Source organism: Spermophilus citellus, assembly GCF_964194105.1.
Source record: "Spermophilus citellus genome assembly, chromosome: 3".
NCBI classification, from domain to species: Eukaryota; Metazoa; Chordata; class Mammalia; order Rodentia; family Sciuridae; genus Spermophilus; species Spermophilus citellus.
In genome coordinates, this window is record NC_138184.1 from 3,764,414 (window position 1) to 3,791,469 (window position 27,056).

At 56.4% G+C, this 27,056-nt stretch overlaps 1 protein-coding gene across 12 annotated transcripts in view; it reads right to left on the bottom strand.

The window, feature by feature from the left end:
• RFX2 (regulatory factor X2) overlaps positions 1–27,056 on the bottom strand; it is an 82,389-nt gene that overhangs the window by 44,178 nt on the left and 11,155 nt on the right. Inside the window, exon 1 of one of the 12 annotated variants that reach the window (XM_081288498.1) lies at positions 1,801–1,818. The exons of 10 other annotated variants lie outside the window; for them this stretch is intronic. The gene's annotated coding sequence lies outside the window, so the exon portion shown is untranslated. Of the gene's footprint in view, positions 1–1,800; positions 1,825–27,056 lie in introns of those variants that run through there. One more of the 12 variants, XM_081288502.1, reaches the window with a different exon arrangement.

A 27,056-nucleotide genomic window follows, 5' to 3' on the forward strand; every position in this document is an offset into this window, starting at 1 on the left:
CAAGAGGCCCTTGGCCCCAAGGGAGCAATTAACTTCTTCCCTGTGAGCAAGAGGGAACAAGCCCTCTCAGGAGGACTGGTTGCTTCAAAGCCCAGGTCCTGCCCCAGAGCGTTGTCACATTCCTAGTTTTACTACAGTGACCACAAAAGTCACATCCATTCCTTCCCTTGGCACCCTCCAATCTGAGGGCCAGGTCTCAGGAGCAAGTGACACGTGTCTGAGCTTCTGCCTCCACTGCCCTTGCCTGCGTGTGGCCCGCTCACGTGTGGAGAGGTGAGTGAGTCCTCCACATTCCTGAGTGAAGAACCACCTTGTCCCCGCGCACCCCGTCAGTCTGGTGCCAGGGGACAAATCAGGGTTCCTGGTCTCAGCATGCGGATTCAGTGTCCTGGGCACTGCCGTGTGCTGAGCAGAGCTCCTGGCCTCCACCCACTCTAGGCGAGGACCTCCCCAGTCGTGACAGTCACAAATGTCCCCAGACACTGCCAAGGGCTCCCTGGGGAGCAGAACAGTCCCTCATTGATTCAAAGGCCACTCTGAATGGACACAGGCTATCCAAGGAGCCTGGACAAGTGGTAAATAAGGTGGCAGAGAGGCCAAGGAGAGCAAGACTGACAGTTTCATACGGCAGACAAAAACCGCTGCGGTCTGTCCAGAGAGCAGTGTGGCGTTTAGAGGGGCAGACCCAGGGACCTGCCCCACTCCAGGGCGCACTGCACCCCCCGGGCAAGCTGTGGCTCTCCTGCCTGCACCAGCCGGGTGCCCGGCACCTGCAGCCACTCTCTGCAGCAATGACCTCTCAAGGGCTGTCGCTGGCTCCAAGTTCACTTGGAATAAAGCATCTTCAGAATTCAAATTCCTTTTTCTTTTGCTAAGAACTGGGCTCTACTCCTGTTTTCTTCCCAGTGGCCAAAGTTTCCCTCCTTTCTCCAGCCCGGCAGCAGAACCACTGCGTGGGGACTGGCTGCAGAGGGCCGGGCAGGGGAAGGGGCTGGAGGCAGAGCACTAGGCCTGAGACGTCCAGTCTCATCTTCAGAACTTGGGAGGGGCTGTGCTGACTGGCTCTCCCCACCACAGTGGGGGACACCTGATGCGTTTCCTCTTAGAGAGACCGACTTAACTATTAGTACAAAGATTGCATAAACTAAGGTCTGCGCCTTGTCTGGGATCTTAGTTGCACCGACAATGTACTTCGTTTGGCAGACTCCTCATTCCATCACTGTCGTCCTAAGTGGGCAGCACAGAGCTCCGTCCCCAGGAAGCAGAAGCTCCCGGGCGAGGGGCTGCCTGCACTGCGCCCCCCGGGGCCGAGGGAAACCAGAGATGGGTTAGAGGCTGGCCCTGGGCACTGTCCTTGAGAGTGGAGGGAGAAGTGCGCCACCCCCAGACGGGCCGCCAACACACAGGCTAACTGGAGAGGAATGGCCAGACCACGCCTAGGACACTGGCCATTTTCTCACTCCAGAAGTTTCCCTCCTGAGCTGCAGGTGACACGCCCGGTGGCCCAATCAGTGACTCCCACAGAACAGGGACAGAGGGTGCTACGTGCCAGCAGTTCCCTCCAGGCAGGTGACCTTCCCACCCAGGGCGCTTCCCATGCCCCTCCACGCTCCCTGACCCCCGCCTGCCCCAGCCCTGCAGCCCCCCGGGCGCCGGCTGTGCCTCCTCCTCTGCCCTGTGCCCCTCTGCGCTGCTCTTGGCAGCTTCAACCCTCAGTGGTGTGTCATCTGTGGTGACGTTCGTGCTGCAAGGGGAGATTAGGAGTGGCGACAGAGGACTGCAAAAGCCTAAAATGTTTACAGGAAAGGGTGCTGGCCCCCTTCCAGAAGGTTCTAGAGCCCTCAGAGGGCTCATCAACTCAGGAGTCCTCTGCCGCCTGCAGGGCTCTGTTCTTCCAGCTGATAGTTCACGTCACATATGTCTCAGGACAGCATCCACTGCCACCCTGTCAGGATGTGAGTCTTCCTTCTTGAGTCCAGAGTCGTCTTCTGAGAGGTCACCTCTGTCTCCCGTTCTTCTCTCCGTGGCTCTGACGTCGGCCAGCGCTCACCTGAGGTCTCCACGGGGCGGCTTTGGGAATGGGCTCTCTGTCGTGTTTGGAAACTGTCTGGGCTTTGCTGCCCTCTGGCCTCATCCCCTCTCTGATGGCCTCTCCTAGGGTCCCCTCCCCCCTCGGCCTCCGTGTGGGAATTCACTGCACATGGCTCCCAACACTGCCCACATGGCCGAGCCACGTCCCCTGTCCCTCTGCTCCCAGACTCTCCACCTGGACACAAATCCCAACAGGAGCTCCCCCTCCTGGCTCTGGAGCACCGGGCGCCTCCGCCCGCTGGAGCCGTGACTCAGTCCTGCCAGGCGCAGCCCTCCTGCCGCTCTCGCTGCTGATCCAGTGGGTCTCTTCCTCCTCTCGCACCTGGATGGCCGCAGCTGCCTCTAGGTGGCCTGGTGGCTTCCAGCCTCAGCCCCGTTGAGCCAAGTCCCTTCCCTTCAGGGTGACTCAAAGATCGCCGTCTCTTCACCGCCCGGCTCAAGACACCAGCCGTGGACCTGGGTTCCCACTGCTCCCGGGGGACGTCGAACTGCAGGATGCTCAGTCTGACGCCCCAGGTGGGCTCCCAGATGTGTGGGGGTCAAAGGGTCTCTGGTCCTGCAGAGACGGAGGACCTGCACTGGACACTGTGGCTCCGGGTACCCAGGGCCTGGCCACCTGACGACGGTCCTCCCAGAGCCGGTCCTTCAGAGCGCGCCCGGGCTTCCCTCGGAGATCCAGCCTCCACAGGTTCTGCTCCAGCGGCGAGGGGGTCCTGCAGGGCAGTCTCCCCTTCACCATGGGAACACTGCGGGTGCCAGGGCAGCGCCAGGCTCGGGGGCAGGAGGGTGAAGGATGAGGGTGCACTTCAAGTTCAAGTCCAGCGCCAGCACTCAGCTGTGGCTGTGCACGGGCCTGGTGTCTGCACCCAAGGAGGACAGAGGAGGAAGTGGATGACACTTCTGCTGGGACTGTCCTCAGCCTGGACCCAGCGGGGGCTGGAGAAACAGACAGAAGCAGGCGGGAAGGACGGCAGCAGCCGCAGTGGCCACGGCCTGCAGCGCCCCCGCCTGAGCACTGAGGGAACTGAGGGGCCACGCAGGCCGTCCCCACTCTGGGACAACAGCGCACACGGTTGGTTGGAGGCTCAGAAAGGCTGGCCATCAACCCAAGGCCATAGCCAGGAAGTGGCAGAGCCCACCTTGAACTGGGCCTTCGGCTCCTGGCCTGTCCTCGTCACTCCTCGAGCACAAGATCGCACACACATGTTCCCAGCCCCCGAGCCTCGGCTTTCCGCACCACCCGAGTCTCCGTTCAAGTCTGCAGACCTCATCCCCCACCCTGGCGAGAGCTCGGAATAACAGCATGAGTCAGTGTTGGCGTTAGGAGTTTCTAGAATTCAGCTTGTTGTAGGAATCGTGAATCGACTGAGATTCCTGTGAATGAATGATCCCACAGATCCCAGTCAGACTCGCACATTCGGCCCACTCCGCTCAGTTCAAAAGACGGGGAGGACCCGCAGCAGTGTCAAAATGGACCAAAGTAGCAGGTGATCACGGTGATCTGGGACTCAACCCCCTGCCCTCACCCTGGCCCAGGACACAGGGCTTCTGGGCCTCAGGCTTGGCTTTGGGGGTTGGACCATTCTTGCTTGTGGGGATCAATCCTGGGAACTCGGGGTGCTGAGTAGCACCCTGGAGCAATTCCCCAGTTCAGACAGACACTGCCCAGTGTCCCCTGGGGGACAGAAGCGCCCCCTGAGCACCACAGTCTAGAGCATCTTCCACGCTCCTTTCCGCAGCTGTCCCCTGCACATGGCTGTTTCCACCTGTGGCTTCTCGACACTGACCTCCTTGAGAAAGCAGAGTGGTGCCAGTCCCTCCGTAGCTCTCAGCTCGCCTGCCCACTCCCCAGCAGTGCCCACAGGTACCGGAGCTAGGTTCTGCAGAGAAAGGCTGCTCGAGATGCCCAGCTGCCTGCCTGCCCGGGGACCCTGCCCTGGGGTTCTGCAGAGAGGTCTGCTCGGGTCCAGTGTCTGTACTCTGCCTTGGCCCCTGCTGGATCCTCTCTCCCTCTTGCTTGCACCCTGGTCACCATCTTTTCTCTCCTTTTCTGCACACTGCCCAGGAGCAGGGGTCTGAATGGCAGCCACTGGCAGTCCAGAAGGTGGGCACACAGGAGGCCAGTGGACCCCTGGATGGCTGCCCTCACTAGCCCCTCCTGCCTTCAAAGTTGTTCAGAGCTGAGGGTGGAGAAGGAGCAGTCAGAGGTGACAGGTGACCTGCAGCAGGACCTCTGGGTGGCATGCCTGCCAGGTGACAGGAGCCTGTGTGGCCTGGGGGGCACTTCCTGTCCACCACAGCCATCTCCAGGGCAGGGTTGGCCATGGGGTGGCGGGAGGCCGTGTTCTCCCTCACTGCACGGCTGCCCTCGCCCCGGGCTCTCCATTCCGGCCCCTGCCCCCCTTGCGGCTGTCACCGCTCTCGGCATTAAAACAGTGGCGAAGCCACGAAACCCACTGAAGAATTTCCACCTGGAACCACAGAGTGAAGGGGCCCTCAGAAACCACCTGACCCACTCTCTCCTCTGACAGATGAAGAAACTCACCCAAAGCTGGTGTTTGCCCAGCTGCAAAGCCTGACCGAGGCGGGAAGGAGTGCTTCCATGGGAAATTGGAAAAAAGATCCATTTAAAAGAAAAGTTTAAACGAGGCTCCATTTTCTTAAAATGACTTGCTCGCACTGGGAGCTAGGTACAGAGCAATTCTGTGGAAGACAAAGAATAACTCTTTTGGAAGGACTGATCTTAATACAGGGCGCTCCTCTACGAGCACCCCAACTGCCACGGGCCACATGGCGAAGCCCGGATTCTGATGGATCCCTCAGGGAGTCTTCAGGTGAGAGGGAACTCATTCACCTGGATGCCAGCAACTCTTGCTGTCACTGGATCCTAATTATCGCACCTAACAGGGCTGACGGCCAACAACTCACAACTCGTCTCCCCCGCAAGCCTGCCTTCACTGTTGTATGACACAAATGACATCACTACACATCGGCTGCAAGAGAAAGCTGGAGAACTTGTTTGGATCCTTTATATACTTCCAGGACGTGAGCTGAACCGCTGTCCCCAAGGGGAGCAAGCACCTTCTGGCTGTCAGCAAAGAAAAGACCCACCCTGCACCAGGAGCCTGAGCGGGACTGCTGTGTCTGCCACAGGCAGCACTCCTGCAGTTGTGGCTGCATTATCAGACTGCACTTGAGATGGTCACGGAAGGACAGAGCCCACGAAAAACCCGCCCTGGCGAACAGCTCTCAATTTATAGCCCAGCTGTGGGGGTGTGGGCAGCACTGGGAAGAGGGAGAGAAATGTGTCTCCAGCCCTGAATGAAGTTCAGGGCCTGTTTACCTAAGCAACTGGCCCTTGTAAACAGTCACTATCTCTGACCGCTGCCAGCAAGGGGGTGGGGAAGGCAGACTATGTGGTCATAACCCGACCTGTGCCCAGGGCAGGGCCCCTGCCCCTGGTAAGTGAACCGCCAAGGGCCACCCGAGGATCCACCTCTAAACAAGAGTGTCCAGCACTCAGAACCAGGAGGTTCTGGGGTCTCCATCACCTGCCAGCCCCGTATTGAACTTCAGGCTCAAGTCTGCTTTTCTGACGTTGCTGAGCAGACTGGGGAACTGCAGAGTCATGGGTGAGGTGTGGTGGTGGCTGCCCAAGTAACGATTTTATAAGCATGGGAATTAGATCAAAAGAGAAAGGGCACTTAACACTACAGCAAGTGTCCAGTCCAGAGTAGTCCAGGGCAGTCAAACGGCCAGGAGTCTGTCCCAACTCCCCTCATCTACACAGGGGGAGACACTGACAACATGCCATTTCTAAGCAGACCCCAGTGCACCCCTGGCTACCTGTCGAGGCCACCGGGCACAAGCATGATTTAATCAGAGAAAAATATATGCAGATGTTCAATTAAAACCTGGAGTCCTCAGTCCTGGCGCTGTTTGCCTGGCCCTCATTGTTTGCTAAGAAACAACGGTTGCCAGGGACAACGCAGTCCACTCCCGTTTCCAAGCGCCCGTTGCTGGGCAACAGGGAGAATACTTCCCAAACCAAACAATGTCATCCCCAGAGCAACCCCCTCTATCTCACATTAACCAGATCTAAAAAAAACCCTCCCAAATATGTAATCTATTATTTTCAGAAGCCTGAAGAGAAAGGCAAATAATCTCTTCTCTATAGTAACCGAGGGGAAAACAGTTTACCATATTTGTTCTGAAATAACAAAACCCAAGAGGAGCAGCTCTCACCGCGCTGCGGTCCGAGGCCGCCAGCAGGATTCAAGCCTTCCTTGGCCTGGGAGGAGAAAGTGCCTTTTTCTCGGAGAGGAAGAATGTATTTATCACCAAACAAACCTTGTGGGATAGTTCATAGCTGCGCAAGTGTTTTCTGGGCAAACTGAAAGGAACTGGGGATTAAGCCACTGGAAAAAAAATCTACCTCCAGCGCAGCGTGGCCCAGTGAAACGGCCCAGCCTCGCGCACGGAGGGACGGGAGCACACGCGGGGCCAGGCCTGTGTGGCTGTGCTGCCCAAGACCTGCCCTGCAGGGAGAGGGGACTGCGAAGGGGAAGCCGGACCACAGCAATGCCCTCTGATGTTGGGGCACACGGGGGCACAGCCCTGGAAACAGGCGTCAGGGACGTCCCTAGCAGGAGCACTCTTGACCCTGGAGGGGAGAGGAACACGGGACACCCTGCAGCCAGGGGAGAGGGAGCACGGGGCCGGCTGCGTGAGTGACACCCGGCTGACACACCTGTGCTCAGCACACCCTCGCACTCTCAGCTCAGGCTGGGCCTTGGAGACAGACGGACAGGGCTGTGCCCAGGAACTTTGTTCTCTCTCTCTTTCTCTCTCTCTCTCTCTCTCTCTCTTTCTCTCTCTTTCTCTCTCTCTCTCTCTCTCTTTCTTTCTTTCTTTCTTTCTTTCTGTCCACCACTGAGCCCCAGCCCAGCACAGAACTTTGTTTCCTTAAGACACCACCCTGGAGTTGCTTCTAGAGTAAGCAGAAGGGAACCGCCATGTCTTCTGGACGGGGAAGGTGGGCTCCAGCTGCTAGAACCTGAAGCTGTGCTCGGGAGCCCACAGATCTGCAGCCAGGCTGGTGGGCTGTCAACCCGAGGCTGAGTGGTGACACGGGTGGTGACGGCATAGAGCGCCAGGCCTGGAGGGACCAGCAGCTCTCCAAGCAGCCAGAGCCTCGGCAGCCTGCTGGGCACAGATCAGGAGATGCAGCCAGATTCTAAGCCCAACCCTGGACTCAGGAAAGCAGAGGCAGCGGGAGGTGACATGATGAAGGGAGGCTTTTGATGCGTCACAGCTGTGAGGATCCCAAACCTCCGACCCAACGGAATGACTTATACGGGAACCTAGCTGTGTCACTCACTGATCTGCATCAAAGAGCTGAATTCTCCCAGGCATCGCCCAGCAATCAAAACAGACAACACCCCCTTCCTCCTTGAGCATATACTCTAGCGTGTACGCCTTACAGGGACAGAAAGCAAAAGGAAAAATGTAGAGTGTGCCTGTCATAGTGACAGAGGCCCAGGGGAGAATAAAGCAGACAGGGGCACTGTGGGGCCCAGGTGCCCAGTGCCTCCCTGAGTAAAGAGATGAGGAAAATGAGGGCTGCACCCATTCAGACATGGGGAAGAGTGCTCCCAGTGGAGAGGAGAGCCGATGCAAAGGCCCTGTGGCCAGACCAGCGTGGATTGTGAATAGAGCCGAGCGAACCAGAAGGCCAGGGGGAGGGGACAGCAGCCATCACACAGGCTCTGGCTTTTGCTTGGGGTGAAATGGACGCGACACGGGGTTTGAACCAGAGGGGGCCTGGTTTGACTTGTATTTTAACCAGGAGCCGCTGGCTGCTGGACTGAGGTCTAGCGAAGAAGAAAAAGGAAAGCAGAGGCAGGTGGGAGGTGACCGATGGCCCAGGCCCAAGACGGTGGCCCGGCCAGGTGACGGCACTGAGGGTCGAGGCGGGTGGCCCTGGGGTCGGTAGATGGCTAGCATGTGGGACTCGAGAGGAAGGCATCAGGGCCTCCGGGGTTTCTAGCGACTGAAGGGACGGGGAGAGGACAGGGCAGGAGGCCGGGGACTTGGAGGCCCGACACCCCCAGGCGGGGGAGTGGGCGGGAGCCCCAGGCACAGAGGACACCACTGGAGACACCAGTGTACAGGTGACCTATTGATAATCTGAGACTCTGTGTTCACCAAAGGAGGGGCCAGAGGAGAGGCCAGGGCTGCTCTGGGCTCCACCATTAGAGATCCCCAAGAAGAGGGGACCCTGCAAAGGCACCTGGAGAGAGGGACCGAAGAAGTATGAGTGGGCAGTGGCTCGGGGCGAAGGGGCCACCGGATTCAGGGCAGTTGAGGTCACCAATGACCAGGACTGAGCACTTCCAAGACAGCAGTCCGGGCACAGCCACAGAGACTGCAGAGCCAAGCAGAGCAGAGCTGGAGTCCAGGAGGACAGACCCTGAAGGACAGGGAGGACCGGGCAGCAGCCGGAAGGGCAAGGTCCACAGAGGGTTCTGAAGACAGACAGGAGCTGGCGGGGAGCGGGGGACGGCACAGGGGGAAGAGGGAGACTAGACGGGGGGGCTGGAGGGTCCAGCAGAAGCGGGCAGGTGAGCCGGAGCCAGGCGCAGGAGCATCTGTCCACAGGAACAGGAGAGAAGGCAGGTTCACCTGGATGCAAGGAGGTGGGTGTCACCAAGTCCCAGTCCTTGGGAAGAGACCCTGGTCTCCCATTTCATTCCTCAGCTGTGGAATTCCTGCATCCACCCATGATCAGACCCTGACAGCCACAGCCCTGTCCCCACAAGCTGCTGGGACCCTTGGCCTCGGCGAGTTGGGAGGGTCTGGGGAGGGACTGGCACCAAGCGTGACGACTTGGGCCTGCAGACTCATGTCAGTCCTCGAGCACGGTGGCTTGCAGATGGCCCCACCTCTGGCGGGAGTGCCAGCCCCTGTGCCCAGGCCGCACGGCTCAGCCTTCATCCTGACTTTCTTTATGGTCATGCGCAGCGTCTCCAGTCCACCAGAGTGGTCATCTGTCCATGATCAAGTCTTTCTAGAAATGAGTTTTGATACATGTAACTATGTTTCTTACCAGGTCGACATGCAAGCATGCAACCTGGAATAAGAAAAGGTCCTAGAGCCACACAGAAGCACAAATGCGCATTTCTTGCAAAGTCATGCCTGAACTACGCAGGATCACCCCCCAAGAAACGCAAAGTGGGCCCCAGGAGTAAGTCCGGAAAATCCTGCTGTGAGCATCTCAAAAGCAGTTCTGCTCCGGGTGACCATGAACTTGGCCGGCTGAGGAGCTCCTCCTGTCTTCTGGTGTCACCGCTTTTACTTATTTGTGTGGGTGCTGGGATGGAACCTGTGTCCTCCCGCCCGCTGGGCATGCACTCTACACCCAGTGCACCCCAGCCCCGGCCTGGCTTGCAAGTGGCCATCGGTCTGTGAGACGCATCCCAGGACCAGCCCAAGATGGGAAATGGAGTCCAGAAGGCCCCCTTCATGCAGAGCGCCAGGCTCTCTGGAGAATGAAGCCCAGCAGCCAAAGACGGAATCAGAAATGTGGGTTCCTCTGCCGTCTCCTCTGCATCTAGAGCCCACTGTCCAACCCAACAGGGACAACAAAAGGACATTCTATTCCTGTCCCCAAGAAAACCAAACTTAGAAGGCTCTGACAAAATGCAGCAAAACCGTCTTTTTGTTAAACTTGTTATTCTAACTAAACCCAAAGAGAGAAATGCTGGAGATATTTTAGGTTTTTAAACTAATTAGTCCTAATTAATTCTAAGAAGAAACACTAAAATCAACTCTGACTTAGAAATCTAAATCAAAAGCTTGGAGGGAAATGTTATTTCTAAGTTTTAAGTTTAAGTTTAAAGGCGCCTCAAGGCCGCGAAGGTGTCCCAGCTTCCCACCAGCCCAAGGCTGCAGGCGGCTTCCTTTTCCAGCCAAGCCCCAGCACCGGGTGGGGCGAGAGGGACCGAGGGAGCCACAGTGACAGGCATCTAGGACAGGAACAGCTCTTTCCAGCTCAGTTTTTGGTGACTCCATTCCCAGCTCTATATTAAGTCAGCTCCCAAAGCAGAGCAAAAGATAATTTTGGAAAAAAATGGAATAAAATGTTCTAACTCTGCTGGACAGGTGGAAAGAAAAAGAGATGAGTTGCCTGGAACATGACTCAAAGGCTCAGGAGCCAGCGTCCTTGCCTCTCCTGAGCCCCTCCTTTCTGTCACAGCGTGGGCTGCCCCGAGCAGCGCTCCCTTGAAAACCTGCCCGCTTCGCCTTCTCCCCATCCTGGGCTTCACCTGCCATTGCTCTCGAAAGGCATTAGATGATGCTTTACTTATCTTAAAAAGAGAAATAAAAACTGTCATCCAGGGCTGGGGCGGGCGCTCAGGGCCAGAGCACTTGCCATGCACGTGTGAGGCCTGGGTTCAACCCTCAGCACCACATAAAAATAAACCAATCAAATAAAGGCATGCTGTCCATCTACAGCTACAAAAAAAAATTGTCACCCAAACAGAATTTGAAGCTATTCATATCAGGAATGAAAAGGTTGGCAGGTGGACCGTACTACTGATTTCAGCGACTCAGGAGGCTGAGGCAGGAGGACTGCAAGTTGGAGGCCAGCCTGGGCAACTTAGTGACACTGGCTCAAAATAAAATAAAAAGGGTTGGTGACGCAGCTGAGTGGTGAGGCTCTCCTAGGCTCAATCTGTGCACCTCAAAAAGAGAAGGAGAAAACAGGAAGGTGAGTGCGGGGCCCTCCGTTGTCTCACCTCCTGGAAAGCCAAAGCCGGGGGGGGGGGGCATCTGTGTGCCCGATTCTTGTTTATGATGAAGCGTCTGCTTCAGACTCGATTGAGTACCCGAGGCCAAGCGCTCCCCTCAGGCCCTCCTCAGTCCTCGTCAGTATGGATCAGGGACAAATCGGTGAGGGTGAAGCCGCCCACACCCCATCTCACTAGCAAACGGCCAGGGAGGGTGGGTCCCTACACTCGAGGGCCATCGGCCACCACAGGACACCCTCTTGGCCACCCTCGCGGACCTGCCGTGTGGCAGCTCGACTCTGCGTGGCTGAGCTCTGGCTGCTCTCGCCCCCACCTGCAGCGTCAAGGCCAGTACTCAGGAAAGTGGGAAGGAATGAAGGGCAGCCTTGCTTGAGCGTCTGACCGCCGAGGCCACTGTGGACAGCTGGGATTCGGTCACTGTGGGATCACGTGGGCACAGACCCGGAGCTGACGGCAGGAGCTCAGGGTGCTCCCAGGACAGGTGTGGCGGGTGGCAGTGTCCCCTCTGCCTCCTGTCTTGTCACTCTCATGCCAAACCGTGCCTCCCTCACTTCGAGTGGCAAGAGGGAGCCCAGCAGCTGAGCCCCTCCCCCCTGCCACACGAGAGCTGGTGTCTCCCCCCATTGCTGCTCCTGGGCGCAGCTCTGCCCTCAAGGGCACCCACAGGCCCTCTTGGGGCCTCGAACATTCATTCAACAAACCAGGCTGGCACCTCCAAGGGCTGGGGACACAGCAGGGGACCAAACAGACCGAGCCCCTGACAATGGAAGACACCAAGGACACACAATGTCAGGAAGTGGCAGATGCTCAGGAAAGGTAACCCTGACCCAGCAAGGAGAGGGCAGCTGGAGTGGGAAGGAGTGACAAGGTGACACCCACCGGGGCGCGGTGGGATGGAGGTCAACAGCGTGTTGGGGAAAGTGCCTCTGTCTGGGAGGCGCACGGGTCACACGCGTCACAAGAAGGCCCAGCAGGCGAGGGACAGGGAGGGCTGGGGGCTCTGGACTCCACGCCATGGGCCCAGGATTCACAGTGAGGAGCGCCACGCAGACTGGTGGCCTTGGGAAGTGGGAGAGGACCGGGTCACCTCCTCATCAAAGGACACAGACCCCAAGAGCTTCCAGCCCTCTTTCTACCATGAGAGGACACAGCGGGAAGGTGGCCGTCTGCAACCTGCTGGTGTCCGGCTGTGGGCTCCTGGCCTCCAGAATTCTGCGTTCCTCAGGATGAGCGCACCGTGGCACTGCGTCAGGTGCCCAAGCAGGGGACGCCCTTAAAGAGGGAGGGCCAGGGGCTTCTGGCCTCCTCTGTGAGTGCAGGGGGATCTGAATCATGGCTACTGAGCAGAGGACCTTCAGTGGAGGCAAGAGTCAAGGCCGGATGGCCAGCCAGGTGACAGTGAGTTGGAGGGGACAGCTCGGGTGCAGGAGACCTCAGCCAGCCACATCTGAGTGGAGAGCGAGCGGAGAGGGGGACCTGAGCAGCCAGAGACTGGGCTCCCGGTGCGAGTGGACAGGCGTGATGTGGAGACGGGCACTGGTGCTGGGCATGTGCAGCTGAGTTGGCCATCGGACAACACCCAAGTGCAGCTGCCCCCTGGGATTCCGGGAGTGAGCCAGGCTGGAGAGAAGCTACAAGTGACAAGATGCGCTGGGACTCCTGTGGCTCCATGAGCTCAGCAGGAAAGTGGGTGTAGATAGAGCACCAAGGAACCCTCCCGAGTGCAAGGTCACCAGCAGAGGGAGGATCTGGCAGAGGGGATGAGAAGGTGACCCCCGCCTGCCCGGGAGAAAGGAAGGAGATCAAGAGCAGAAAGCTCCGGAAGCCAGGCAGAGAGTGACACCCCCACGTCGACCTCACACAGCGGCCAAGGGGAGGCACCAGGATCGGAATCGGGAGCCCTCCATTCCTCAGCTCGGTGACCTTCAGTCAGCAGCTCAAATCTTTCCTCCATTTCTTTATCCGTCAAAGGAGAAAATGATCCTAACACCAAGGTGCTCCCCCACCCCCGGCCACCAGGCCACAGGGCTCAGCGCAGCCCCTCACACAGCAAGTGCCCAGAAAACCTTGGCTGGTGTCACCTGCACCCCAGGCCCTGGCGACCTCGCGGGGACCTCTGCCGACTCTTCTCTGGAACTCGAAGAGCAGACTCCGGGCCTGGGGACCCCACGGCGCCCCTTCTTCAGGCTCGCTGCCTGCGCCTGGGGCTGTGCTTTCTCCTGGGGCCTCGCCTCCCGCCCAAGGCGGCAGCTCTGTGTCCAGCTGACAGGCCGCGGTGCTGAGGCAGAGACGGGCCTTGTCCATGCCCCCTCCCTTAGAAGTGCAGCTGCGCGGGAGGCTGCAGGGCGCGCCCACCCGGCTCAGGGACGGTCACCTCACCCCTGGGCCAGCGGTGCTGCCGTGCGGGGCCCTGCCGCCCTTGGCCCCTTGGCCGAGGAGAGCGCCTCAAGTCCACCCGGCCCCCACTGAAGGGGCTGCGCTCCCTCCTGTGCCGCAGGCTTCTGGGGTCACATCGCTGTCCGGGGGTGGGGGGCTCTGCCCATTCCCCTTCCAGCAGGAATTCAAGGACAGCTGGGGCACCTGCAGGACCACCAGGGTCGCGCTGCAGGGAGCGGAGTGAGCTGCTGGGGAGGGGTGGCTCGCGAGGACACCCCCACCTGAGACCAGAAGCCCAAGCCTGGAGCCAGAGGTGGAGGGCCAGCTGCAAGTGGTCCTTCCTTTTCTCAGAATTTATCCTTGGAAAATACACCTAAGCAAAACAGCCCAGGGCCACGCAGTCACCTCCACACACGGTAGCCCCCACGGGACACACCGTGCCCAGGGACAGGAGCACACACAAAAGGCCACCCGGTGTGCGACTCCACTGACAGGAAGCGCCCAGCACAGGTTGGGTTGGTGGGCGCCAGGGGCTGGGGAGGGAAGTGGGGAGACTGTCCATGGGGACTGGGTTCCTTTTGGGGGGATTAGATAGGGGTGATGGTCGCAGAACTCTGCGTATATCTAAAAGCCAATGAACCAAACGGTTTAAATCGGTGAACTTTATGACCCGTAAAACATTATCTAGATGAAGCTATCAAAAAAAAAAAAAGTGACATGGACAAGTCCCTGGTGGTATCCGCTGAGGTCACCAAAAAATAGAAGCAAAGCAAATGTTCATCGGTGGGGAATCGCCATCCACCATGATCCTCCCCTGCAGCGATGCTGGGTGGACACTGGAGAGTACAGGGCCTTCTCCAGGAAAAAATCCCAGGGCTCAGAGCCTGCCACGCAGAATGGTCTCCAACACCGGTGGGGTGACTTCGCAGGCAGAAGAGGCCTCAGGGGGACACAAGCTGTCCTATCAGCAGTGCGCACCTCATGGGAGGTGAGAGGGCAGAAAGAGGAGAGAGAAACGCATTTCTACTTCTGCCGACCTGGGAACGGGCTACTCGCCTACCTTGGGCGTCATCTTAAAAACGGCAGTTTTGAACAATCAAAAAAAAAAAAAAAAAGGCAGTTTGCTGGCCCTTTAAGACACACCAGCTCTTATGGGTTGGCAAACTGCCCACAGGATGCGTTTGTGAGAGACGGCCCGGCAGGGGCTAGGGCATGGCTTGAGTGTGTCCCCAAAGATGTATGTGACGGAAGCCGGGTCCCCAGGTGGCTGTGCTGTGGAACACTAGCTGTGGGGCTCCGTGGGAGCTCCCTGAGTCACGGGGCACCTCACAGTGAGCCAGCCCTTCCAGGCCTCTGGCTCCTGTCTCAGCACGTGATCTTCCTTCCCGCATGCACCCCCAGCAGGGTGCCATCTGCCATGTTGTCATGTGGCCTGACAGTGCCACAGCAGGTGCCAGGGCCATGCTCTTGGATCCCCAGAACTGTGAGCTAAATAAGCCTCTCCTTTACAAACCACTTAGCCTCAGGCATTCTATCACAGCAACAGAAAAATGGACTAAGACACACTTAGACCCAGGGTTTTTCCATCCATCCCCATCCATCATTAAGGAAAATTTACAAACTGGAACATTCATACAACAGACAACTCGGCTGTAAAACAGAACCAACAACAGTTCAGGCACCCACAGGGGCAATCCCACGTGCCCAGGACATGACTGTGCGCGGGTCTAAAACGTGGAAGGCAAAGGGATCCTTCCTGCGTGTGCCACGCTGCGGGTGGAGCCAGGAAGCGCTGTGCCACTGAGCAACGCTCCAGGTCCCAAAAAGTCAGAAAGAGGGAAGAAACAGACAGAAAAGCAAGCAAGCAAGTGTGGATTCTGAGTGCCGAGGCCATTCTGAGCGAGTGGGTGACAGCACTGCTCGTGAGCTGCCGACCTCCCCACGCAGGGTCAAACCGGTAACCAGACGCAGTGACCATTGCTTATTCCAGAGAGATCCAGGCCGCAGCGTCAGGGGAGTGAAGAGGGCCAGGCCAGGGGTGGTGGCAGAGAGGGGCTCCTGACCTTCTGATAGGCCAGTCAGGGGTGGCACTAAGATGGCATTGGGCTGAGACAAGGCAGAGACTGAGAAGGGGACAGCTATGGGAAGATGTGGGAAAGAACACTCCATGCCCAGTGAATAGCAGGTGCAAAGGCCCTGGGGCAGCAGAGGGCACGGAGCTGGAGAGATCAGTGAGGCCTTGGGGCACAGGGTAAAGTGTGGATTTTATTCTGGTTACCAAGGGAATTCTGGGAACACTGAACCCATGGGTACAACATAAGCTGACTTATAAAAGAGCACTCTTTTTAGATTATACGGAGAAAAAGCAGCAGTGAAACAAACAACAAAAACCTCAGGAACCACCAGAGCCTAACAAACACGCAGCCCGCAAAATGGACGGTTAACTCATGACTTGTGACTCAACGTGAAGGACAGTGGGCTCCACAAGTCAGCGCAGGTCACACTGTACCGCTCCCACACACTCGCGTGCTTATTAACTGTGTCAACTGCCTCTACTGACTTTCAGACGCCATCATACAGAAATGAACGGACGCCTCTCCTTTCCCTTCAGCGATTCTCCCAAGAGGTGCGGTGGGTGCGGCCGGCAAGTCCACTCTGTATTGCTGGGGGAGGGGGGCGGCCTAAGAGAGCCAGCGAGGGAGGGGCTTACCAGGCCCAACCAGGGAGATGGCTTCCCATCAACGTCGGCCTGGGAAAACCACCGAGCAAACTATTTTAATATGATTAAATTGTGGTAAAAGACACATAAGGACATTTTCCATTTTAAGCATTTTGGAGGGCACAAGACCGGTGGCATCAGGTACACTCACATTGTGTGCAGCCATCCCACGGCCCATCTCCAGAACGTTCCATCTTCCCGAACTCTGTCCCCATTGAACACTGACTCCCACCCAATCCCAGCCCTGCTTCCTGTCTCTGGGGCCCCAAGGACTCCTGGGACCTCCTGTGAGGTCCTGCAGCCTGTGTCCTTTTGTGACTGCTTATTTCACTCAGCATGACTTCCCCAGGTTCCTCCACATGAATGCAGGTGTCAGATCTCCTTCTTTTTACAGGCTGAGTAATATTCCTCGGTGTGGATGGCGACACTCACCCGCCTGGCCCCTGGCCGCCCACACCTGGCCGTGAGTCAAGCCCCGGGGAACAGCGGACGGAGGAGGGCTCCAGCCCCTGGATGCATACCCAGAGCCAGCCTCCTGAGTCAGAGGCCACTCTACCTCACAGAGCCAGGAACCTTCCTGCTGGGTTCCCCGGTGGCGGCCAGTCACATCCCCACCAGCAGCTCCTGCCCCAGCCGCTCGCAGGGCCCCCTCCTCCAGCAAAGCCTACACTCTCGCCCCGACCCACTGACCAGGGGCCGCCCGGGGTGTGAACCGGCACCTCCCTGCGCTGCAGCGCGCGGCTGAGGACCTGTGTGCCGCCGCTCTTGCTGGCCACGTGGACGCCTTCTCTGCAGAAATGCCTACTCAGGACCTTTGCCCATTTTTTAAATGGGGTCATCTCCATTTTAATATTTATTTTATTTTATTTTCTAGTTTTCGGCAGACACAACATCTTTGTATGTGGTGCTGAGGATGGAACCCGGGCCACACGCTTGCCAGGCAAGTGCGCCACGGCTTGAGCCACATGCCCAGCCCCATTCACTGTTTTAATTTGTTTTTTGTGTCACTGGGGACTGCAGCCGGGTGCCACTGAGCTGCACCACAGCCCTCTTTCATTTTGAGGCCGGGTCTCTCCGAGTCGCCCAGGCTGGCCGCGAACTCCCCCTCCTGCCTCAGCCTCCTGAGAGCTGGGATGACAGCGAGCAGCGCCCGGCACCCAGCTCCCCCGTGCGGTTTTAAAGTGGATCCGGGAGAGGAGCCCCGTGAACCCAGTTCTTCCCTCCTGTGGGGCCGCTTCCCTCCCCCCTGGCATTGCCAGTCTGCACGGAGCCGGGCACCACTGGGGCACCAGCCCTTCCCTGTATTACAGGGGCTCAGCTTCTCCCAGCTCTGGCCCTCCTGCCCGTGACACCTGGAGAGCTGGCCTTACCCCTGACCTACAGGAGCTCAGAGTGGGCAAAGTGGTTTAGAGTCTGGGATGTGCCCATTCCAGTGGTGACAGCAGGAGCCTGATGCTGAGCCAGGATTCATAAGGACCGAACCTGGGGGAGCCTGTGAACCTGAACATGACGAGGTGTGGGCACAGGCACTGGGCCGTTCTGGGGAGAAATTCCCAACTTCCAGCAGAGTCTGAAGACGGTCCAGACTGAAGGAGGTGGACATTAGCAGGCTGTTTGGGGTTTTTGGCCTCTGTTGACTTAAGTTCACAGATTCGAGGACTCTAGTCTAGGTGAGCCTGGTATGTCTGCAGGTCTGCAGTCTTTAAAAGAATGTGAGAAAGCAAATTCACTTCCTGGGAGGAGACAGTGGGCCCATGTCACACGCTGCAGAGGCAGCTTCACGGTGGACAGGGGCCAAGCATGACCTCACAGGAGTAGAGGGAAACGACACCCTCGTTTGGGGGAGGCCAATCTGAAGGTGGCAGTTGTCACCCCATGTTCTAGGAAGGCAACAGCTCAAGCTGATAACTGTCTACACCTCCAAAGACCACCTTGGCCATGACCCAGAGCACACCAAGCCCGGGAGTGCTGAGGGTCCGAGGAAAGCTTAGGGGAACGCCTGCAGAGGGGAGGCAGGGGCTCGGGGAGCTGCGCATCTGCTCTAAGGTCCACCCCAGGAAAAGGGCACAGTCCCTCACCTGCCATGTCTGGCAGCTCTGGGCAGAAGGACCAAGCTGCCTCTCTGCCCCCCTCATTCCAGGGAAGCCTAACTCCAGCTCCCCGGGAGCCTCCCAATGACCCACCGAAGCCCCAAAACACAGCTACCATACGTGACTGGGGGCCGCGCGATCCCTCTCAGGGAGGTTTCGGCTCTGCATGCAGGGGCTGGGGCTGAAGGCTGATTTCTGCCCTCACTGATCCATCAGTCACGACACACTTTCACTCATCGGTACTGCTGCTGCGGGTCCACTCTGGAGATGCCGGGCCCAGGGGCAGGGCTTGGCCCTTGGAGGCTCCCCTGGACCTCTCCCCAGCGGCACCAGCAATGAACTTAGCTAAGTTCAGAAACTGCTCCTGGCTGCCAGGATTGCACCTCCACTTCCATGGCTGCTGGACCCGCCACAAGGAAGCAGCGGTGTTCAAGGGACGGCCACTGGAGCCCTGCCCTCCAGTGGGACCGCGCCAGAAGAGTAAGGGCGCTTCTGGGGCCAGAGCACCTCCTGCCACAGGGGCTTGGTCTGTGCCTAACCCAGATGCTGAGGGCATGAACCCCAAGAACAGTGCCACAGAGAGGAAGGCGGGCACTGGGGCAGGCTGCCTGACCCGGGGACAGTGGCCTTCACATCCTGGGGTCCTGCTTCCCAGGACTCAACCGACCACAGATTGAAAATATGTATACTTTTTTAATGTGCCTATTCTGAACATGCGCAGAATCTGTTCTTGTCATCATTCCCTAGTGATACAGTGTAACGACTATTTCCACAGCGTCTACACTGTAGATACCACCAGAGGATCTGAAGTCTGAGTTGACACAAGGCTTCGCGTAGGTTCCGCGCAAATACTGTGCCCAGCGTAAAGGGGCTGGAGCATCGTGGGGAGCCCACGCCGCGCTCGCCCAGGGGCTGCATGCCAGGGCGCAGCCTGCGAGCCGGTGTGGCCGGCGAAGACTTGTTAACTACGACAGCCAGGAAAGGACAGTAAGTACTCCCCTCTCCCTTAAACCGACGGTAACCTCCACTGAAGAGTCTCAAATCAAAGCCACAGCTGTGAACCTCAACTCAGCCCGGCTCATACACACACGAGTGTTCACACCCAGGGCTAAGCCAAGCGCAGTGTGTGAGTGTGTGTGTGAGAGTGTGTGTGTGTGTGTGTGTGTGTGTGTGTGTGAGAGTGAGTGACCAGGGGTCGGCGGGCTTCACCTACTGAGGGCCCAAGAGCAAACACGTGAAGCTCCGCAGGGCCCACAGTCCCTGCTGTGACCATGCGTCCCCGTCCCCACCGGAGAGCCGAGGCCAGACCCGGCGCGGAGTGATCCTGGCCGTGGGCCAATGAAACTCGGTCGACACTGAACTGTGAGGTCCATGTAATTGCCTGTGGCCTCACATAGTCCTCTTTCTTCTTCTTCTTTTCTTTTTTATATTTCCTTAGTTGCAGGTGCTGAGGATCGAACCCAGGGCCTCACACTTGCAACGAGGGCTCTATTCCTGAGCCCCAGCCTCAGCCCCAATAGTTTTCTTTTGATTATTTCTCAACAACTTAAACGATAAAAAAGTTTTGGTTTTTTTTTTTTGTTTGTTTTTCCTTAGCTCCCGGCTGTGTGAACAGGTACCGGTCGCCTGAGCCCGCGGTGGTTTGCTGGCTGTGCCTTCGATTGGAGCCAGGCCCCCGTCTCCCGGAGAATTCGGACAGCTCTAAATGAGCAATGATGTGATAAGTAACCAGGTAGTTACAGACGTCCCTCTAGAAATCTCGGTGACTAGCAGGCCTCTGACAGTCTGAAGGTGAGGACAGCAGCCCCCTCCCTATCCCTGTCCTAGGGCTGGGGACAGTGTCTGTAAAGGGGGTAGGCACAGGTGACAGCTGGGGCGATGTCACAAGGAGAGAGAGGACAGCCCTCACATCCTGTAGATCCCGACCCTCTGATGAAAAGGGAAAGGTTTGTGTCCCCCTCAAGTTCATACGCTGAACTTGACCCCAGTGCCATGGTGGGCACTCCCTGCCCACACCTTCCTGGCCCAGGGACACCCGGCATCTCAGAGAGGAAAGGGAGCCTGTGGGAGGGAGAAGGTGACTACAGAACGGGGTCCCAGGAACAGACAGCCATGCTCATGACAACACACGCAACACACTCAGTCCCCAGGAAGACAGACCAAAGCCCCAATGAGAAACCTCATCGCATCTACAAGATCGGCTATGACAAAAACAAGGAGGAGGGGCAAGTACTGGTGAGGATGCGAGAGGCTGGAGCCGCCTGCCCTGCTGCTGGGATCAGCCAGTGGCACAGCAGCGAGAAGGACACTCTGCAGTTAAACAGGGAGCTACACATGACCAGCCACTCGACCCTACCTACATGAAGAAAGAAGGATGAAAATATGTCCACACAAAAATTCGCACACAAGTGTTCATAGCAGCATTGATCATAATAGTCAGAAAGCAAAAACCAACCCAAATGTCCATCAACAGGTAAATGGAGAAATAAACTGTGACATCCACATACAATTAAATACCACTCAGCCGGGAAGATCCATGTCACAGTATGAATGAACTTCCAAACATCGCCCTAAGAGAAGGAGCCAGTCACAGAAGGCCGCGTGGTGGGTATCCCACATGTACAGACAGACAAGAGATGGGTGACTGGTGATCGGCTGGGGGCTTGGGATTAGCTTCTGGTAGGCACAGGGCTTCTGGGGCTGGTGGCATGTTCCAGGTCTGGGAGCGCTGACGGCTGCACAGGACTTGGAATGTCTTAAGGCCACTGAGTGGAAGCCATCTTCAAATGGTGAGTTTTATGTCACATGGATTTTACCTTGTGCTTTTTTTTTTTTTTTTAATGATATGGTAAGAGTTAACAAATGACAGAAGAAAAAGAGCTGATACAGAAACTACCAGGCTCTTTGCCTTGGAAGAAGTGCCATGTGATGCTGAGAACTTACAAAGTCAAAATTCTTTTTAACATTTTCAGAAATGAACTTTGGTAACCAACGATCCCTAAGAGACTTTCTTTTGGAAAAAATCCAGCAACAGGGAGGAGAAAAGGTTGAAGGAAGTGACTTGCTTCTGGTGCCCCATAAATAGAATCAACCAGGGGATGACTGTGGAGCGGAGTGGACAGCGAGCACAGAGGCCGGGTGGTGGGGTCTGAGGTGGGAAGACACCCTGCTGGGAGTGGGAAGATCCACAGGCTGCAGGCCCAGCTGGACCTCAGAGAGCAGGCCACTGCGGGGATGGGGGGAGCAGGGAGCCTCTAGAAGGCTCTACATTCCTGAGAGAAAAAAAGGAAAATCGATTGAGGTTGGTGTCTCAGAGACCTTAAAGATGCTTAAAAATTATGATCTAGTAGATTTAAAATAGGAGAAAAGTTCAGATAAAGGATAAATAACTGTGTCCAGGACTAGGTCTTAGGAAATCTGATTTTAAATTGTTTGTATAAAGAGAAAAAAAGATCTATACTAAATCAGAGGTCAAGAAGAGCAAGAAGTTCATCACAGACTCCCTCCTCGAGGAGAGCACAGACAGATGCCCAATCGGCATGATGAGGCACAGGGACCCACAGGGACCCACGAAGACACTTCCAGAGAGGGTGGCACAGCAGGCTGCAGGCAGGACCCGGGGAAAGGTCTTCCTCTGGGGAAGGGGCAGAACGCTTGCTTCGGGGAGGGCAGAGACAGGGAAGTCCAGAACACACGTCAACAGGGAATCCCGGGGCCAGGGAGGCGAGGCTGCCCAAGGGCAACAGGCCTGGACTTGTGGTGGAACATCCGGCCCAGCGCAGGCTCCCTGGGGCATAGGCAGCCTGGCCTGAGCATGCAGCTCACTGTGACAGGAGGAGGCTGAGTCAGGCACGTGGGGCCCCGAGTGGCAGGGCAGGCCTGACAGTGAGCGGGGCCCAGGAGAGGGCTGGCAGGGGCCTGCAGAAGGTAGGTGGGTGCAGCGTGTTTTCCTCGGCAGGGGGGACACAGCTGTCATCAGGTTCCAAGGGCCTGTGACCAGGTATCCCCAAATGCTTAGAAGGTCAGGAGCCTGTGTTGTTCTGGGGCCAAGAACGGAACAAGGACGTTGGGCAGATGACACACATGTGCGGGAGAGGTGGTGGCGTGCTGTCCTGCTCGAGGTGGGGCAGTCTGAGGCAAGGGCAGAAGCGGGAAGTCGTCTTTGCTGCAGGAGTGGAGCCTGGATGACAAGTGGCAAGAAGCAGAGGCCAAGGGGACATCTGTGGTGCTCAGTGAGGTGCTGGGACGGTGCTGGCTTCCTGCAGCCCAGGGTGAGGCGCCATGAAAGAGTGCGACTGACGCGCCTCCGCACAAGGAGCCAGCAGGACACCCCTGTGCAGGGAGCCCAGGCAGCAGGCCGAGGGCCGCAGAGACACGCGGAGGGAGGTGGCCGTCGGGGAGAGGCGCGGGTGCAGACAGGGGCACACCCGGAGCTCTCTCTTCAAAAACACCAGAGTGTGAGTTCATCCATAAAAAGGAGTGGAACTGACATACAGCACAGCACGAGGCCTTAGAGAACACCAGGCTCTCAGGCCACACAGCGTGTGACCCACGGACACGAAATGTCTAGACAGGTGAGTCCACAGAGTGGGGGGGGTCCGAGGGTGCAGGAGGCTGGGGAGCGGAGGGGTGACTGCTCACGGGACAGGGCTTTGAGAGTGATGGAAATATCTGGAATCAGTACTGGTGAGCGCGCCACAGCCCTGTGATAGGTCAGTGCCCACTAAACTACACATCAGAAGGGTGAATCTGTGGCACATGAATGTGCATGGACAGGGTGGCACGCTTGTGGCCCCAGCTACTTGTGAAGCAGAAGCAGGAGGATCACTGGAGCCCAGGAGCTCGATGCCATCCTGGGCAACAGAGTAAGACCCTGTCTCTTAAAAATAAAACAAAATAAAGTATTGGCAGGTATGTTTTCCATGCAGTGAGACAGCTGAAGAGTTCACATTAACATTCCTCAGTGGTGGCAGGAGGTGGGGAGAGAGGAAGAGGGAGCCGGGGTCTTTTCTTCCTCTTTGTATTATTTGGATTTTTTTTCTCACAATGGGAAGCTATGACTTTAAGGTCAAAGAGGAAGTAAAAAGGTTGTAGGCACTTCTGAAAGGCTTCCAGAGTCCTGAGATGGCCCCCAGGGTTCCCGGGTGAGTTGGTCAGCTGAGGAGGAGGCCCATGTTACCAAGGCCAACCAGGATCACCTGAGGAAAGGGAAACCGCTCAAGTCAAGTGGGCTTTGTGAGTGACCTTGAACTTCAGTGGCTATGAAGTGCAGCCTCTGGGTTCCATCCAGCACTGGAGAGAGAGAGAGAGAGAGAGAGAGAGAGAGAGAGAGAGAGAGAGAGAGAGAGAGATTGAGAGAGAGAGAGAGAGATTGAGAGAGAGAGAGAGATTGAGAGAGAGAGAGATTGAGAGAGAGAGATTGAGAGAGAGAGAAAGATTGAGAGAGAGAGATTGAGAGAGAGAGAGATTGAGAGAGAGATTGAGAGAGAGAGATTGAGAGAGAGAGATTGAGAGAGAGAGATTGAGAGAGAGAGAGAGATTGAGAGAGAGAGATTGAGAGAGAGAGATTGAGAGAGAGAGAGAGAGATTGAGAGAGAGATTGAGAGAGAGAGAGATTGAGAGAGAGAGAGAGATTGAGAGAGAGAGAGAGATTGAGAGAGAGATTGAGAGAGAGAGACTGAGAGAGAGAGAGAGAGATTGAGAGAGAGAGAGAGATTGAGAGAGAGAGAGAGATTGAGAGAGAGAGAGATTGAGAGAGAGAGATATTGAGAGAGAGAGAGATTGAGAGAGAGAGATTGAGAGAGAGAGATTGAGAGAGAGAGAGATTGAGAGAGAGAGAGAGATTGAGAGAGAGAGAGATTGAGAGAGAGAGATATTGAGAGAGAGAGAGATTGAGAGAGAGAGATTGAGAGAGAGAGATTGAGAGAGAGAGAGAGAGATTGAGAGAGAGAGAGAGATTGAGAGAGAGAGAGATTGAGAGAGAGATTGAGAGAGAGAGACTGAGAGAGAGAGAGAGAGAGAGAGAGATTGAGAGAGAGAGAGAGAGAGATTGAGAGAGAGAGAGATTGAGAGAGAGAGATTGAGAGAGAGAGATTGAGAGAGAGATTGAGAGAGAGAGAGATTGAGAGAGAGAGAGATTGAGAGAGAGAGATATTGAGAGAGAGAGAGAGATTGAGAGAGAGAGAGATTGAGAGAGAGAGATTGAGAGAGAGAGAGATTGAGAGAGAGAGAGATTGAGAGAGAGAGAGATTGAGAGAGAGAGAGAGATTGAGAGAGAGATTGAGAGAGAGAGATTGAGAGAGAGAGAGATTGAGAGAGAGAGAGAGAGAGAGAGAGAGAGAGAGAGAGAGAGACTTAAAAATCGTGCCTGTCCTCACTTGAATGCCTTTATCTATCAGACCAGTGTAAGCGCCGATGGCCATAGGGGCAGAGCACTTGAAATGCAGCTGGTCCACACTGAGATTTGGAAGACGTAGCACACAAAACAAACATAAAATACTCAGTAATAGTCTTCCCCACTATATTACATTTTGAAATATTTTTAATACTGTGCATTGGGTGACATCTCTTTTTACCTTTTAAAATTTGAAATTGCACGTGGCTTGCATTACGTTTCCATGTTGGTCAGAAATGATCTAGAAGAGTCTTAATAAAACATCACTATCTAAGAGACCCTATTTTACTAGAAATAAGGCAAAATTTTTAGATGTCAGTATGATTTTGATCAACTAAGGTGGAAATCAGTTCAATAAGTCCTTTTGGGTGACCTGCAAATGTAGTGGAGGGGAGTCCTTCTCAAGGTGACAGAGAAGAGGACAAGTGTATAAGTAACCCTCGCCTGGCAAAAGGCGGTGGAGAGTCCAGGGAGCGCCCGGCCTAGGCCCTGTGGGGTGCATGGTGCGAGGGCCACCAGGCAGCGGTGCAGGACAAGGGCAGAGAGACAGGCGCCCAGAGCCAGACGAGGCGGCAACAGGCCGTGCCATCTGGATGGAGGAAGGTGTGGACGGTGGTCCTGGCTCTGGACTCCGAGGGGGCAGGAGTCAGAGCAAGCTACAGCCCCAGGCCCGGTCCAGCCCAGCCCGATGGGATGGCTGTCTTTGCACTGCCCGCAAGCTAAGAATGGTTCTTACACTTTTAAGAGGTTGGAAGAACTTAAAATATTTTGTGACACACAAATGACATGAGATTCACATCCCAGCGTCCATGAGGAAAGCTTCCGTGGCGCACAACCATGCCCCCGTTCACATGTCGTCTGGGTGCTCCCAAAGACACCCATGGAGGGGCAGGGGAAGCAGCAACCAGCCGCCCACAGCGCCTCAGCACGGACTGCTGGCCCTGAAGACTGAGCGCTGCTGGTTCCTCTTGCTTGAATACTAACACGTCCTGTGGGCGCTCCCGGCCCAAAGAAAACAAGGGCACTTTGCTCAAATAAAATAATGGCGCTTTTGCCAATTTGCAGAAGCTTATTGGATGGGTTCCTCCTTCCATTTAAAACAATTTGCCTCACATATTTCTTAAAGCCTGGCTGCAGTTTTCCTCTTATCTGTTCGGGAAGAACACTCAGCAAAACAAATCCCCTGCAAGTCTCAGGTTGGGAGACACTGGACCAGCCTGTCCGGCCCGGCCCACGGCAATCAAACGGCACGCGCCAGGACGGCACCTTAACACAGAGTCACGTTTCATTAATAAGCCCTGCAGGCTTCCCGACATCAGGGTGCCCCACCGGGTTTCAAAAAGACACCTTAACACCCTGCCCCCTCTGTCACTGAGGGAGCCTCAAACATTGAATTTGGAAGGAGAGTGAGGCACCGTGGGCTCCGTGGGACCCTCTTGGGAGGGGAGAGGTCAGAAGTTACTGGACCGCCCAGTCGAGGGTGCGCGAAACCCAACACTCAGTAATGCAGGGGCAGACGCTCCAGAGCAGAGGGACCGGAGGGTCCAGTGCCTGGCAAAGGTGGCAGCCGGGGGAGGGGGAGGCCGAGGTGAGCTGGCCCCCAGCCCGGGCAGTGCAGGAGCCTGCCTGCCCTCTGGGAGGAAGACAAGGCGCTGAATCTGGGGACCTGGGGCTTCCAGGGACAGTGGGGTGCCCAGGTGGAGACCCAGCAACTCTGAAGCTACAGGATTGTCACCTTCTTAAGGGCCTGACAGTCATCCGGAGCCTGCTGGGTGGGATTTGGCAAGGCCTAGAAGTAACACAGCAGCCCTCCACATCTGCAGGAGACACACTCCAGACAGACCCACAGCTGAAGCACTGAACGCTCCGGAGGTGAGGCGTTTTCCTATATGCACCTAGGGCAGTTTGTAAGTTATGAACAGAGACTAACAGTGACCCTAAAGTAGAACAACTGTCACAATATCCCATAATTAAACTTATCTAAACCAGTGCATTGGTTATCTCTGGAATTTTCCATTCACTATGTCTGGACTCGGGAGTGGAAAGCGCAGAAAGCAGCGCCCTGAAGAGGGGAACGAATGTGGCGCGCACGGGGGGCACACGGGAGGCACCTGGCGGTGACTCACGTGGCCTTGATTCTCAAACCTAACCTTGGTTACCTGACAGTGACAATTTTTAAAATCTGGCTGCGCCCCTGAGAGCAGAGCTGCTGCCCTACCCATTGGCACTGACCTGTGGCTGACAGGCCCTCTCTGCCTTTCCCGGAAGAGCCTCCGGGTACACCAAGGGGAACACTGGAGACCTGAAGGACACTCGGCCTTCCCGTGGGGGACACCTGGGTCTCCACGGGTTCATACAGATCATGCTGACCTGCGCTGGGTTTCTACTTCCAAATGGCCCAACCCCCTCTGCAAGAACTGGGACTGCCACTCCCACCCAGAAGATCTTAGTGGATCAGAGATGAGCGGTCGGAGGCACAGCCGGGTGTTATTTTATCTAAGAACTCTGTACCAGACACCTGAAAGTACACGTGTATCCGAGTTTCTACTGGGAATCCTCCAGGGAGTTCCACT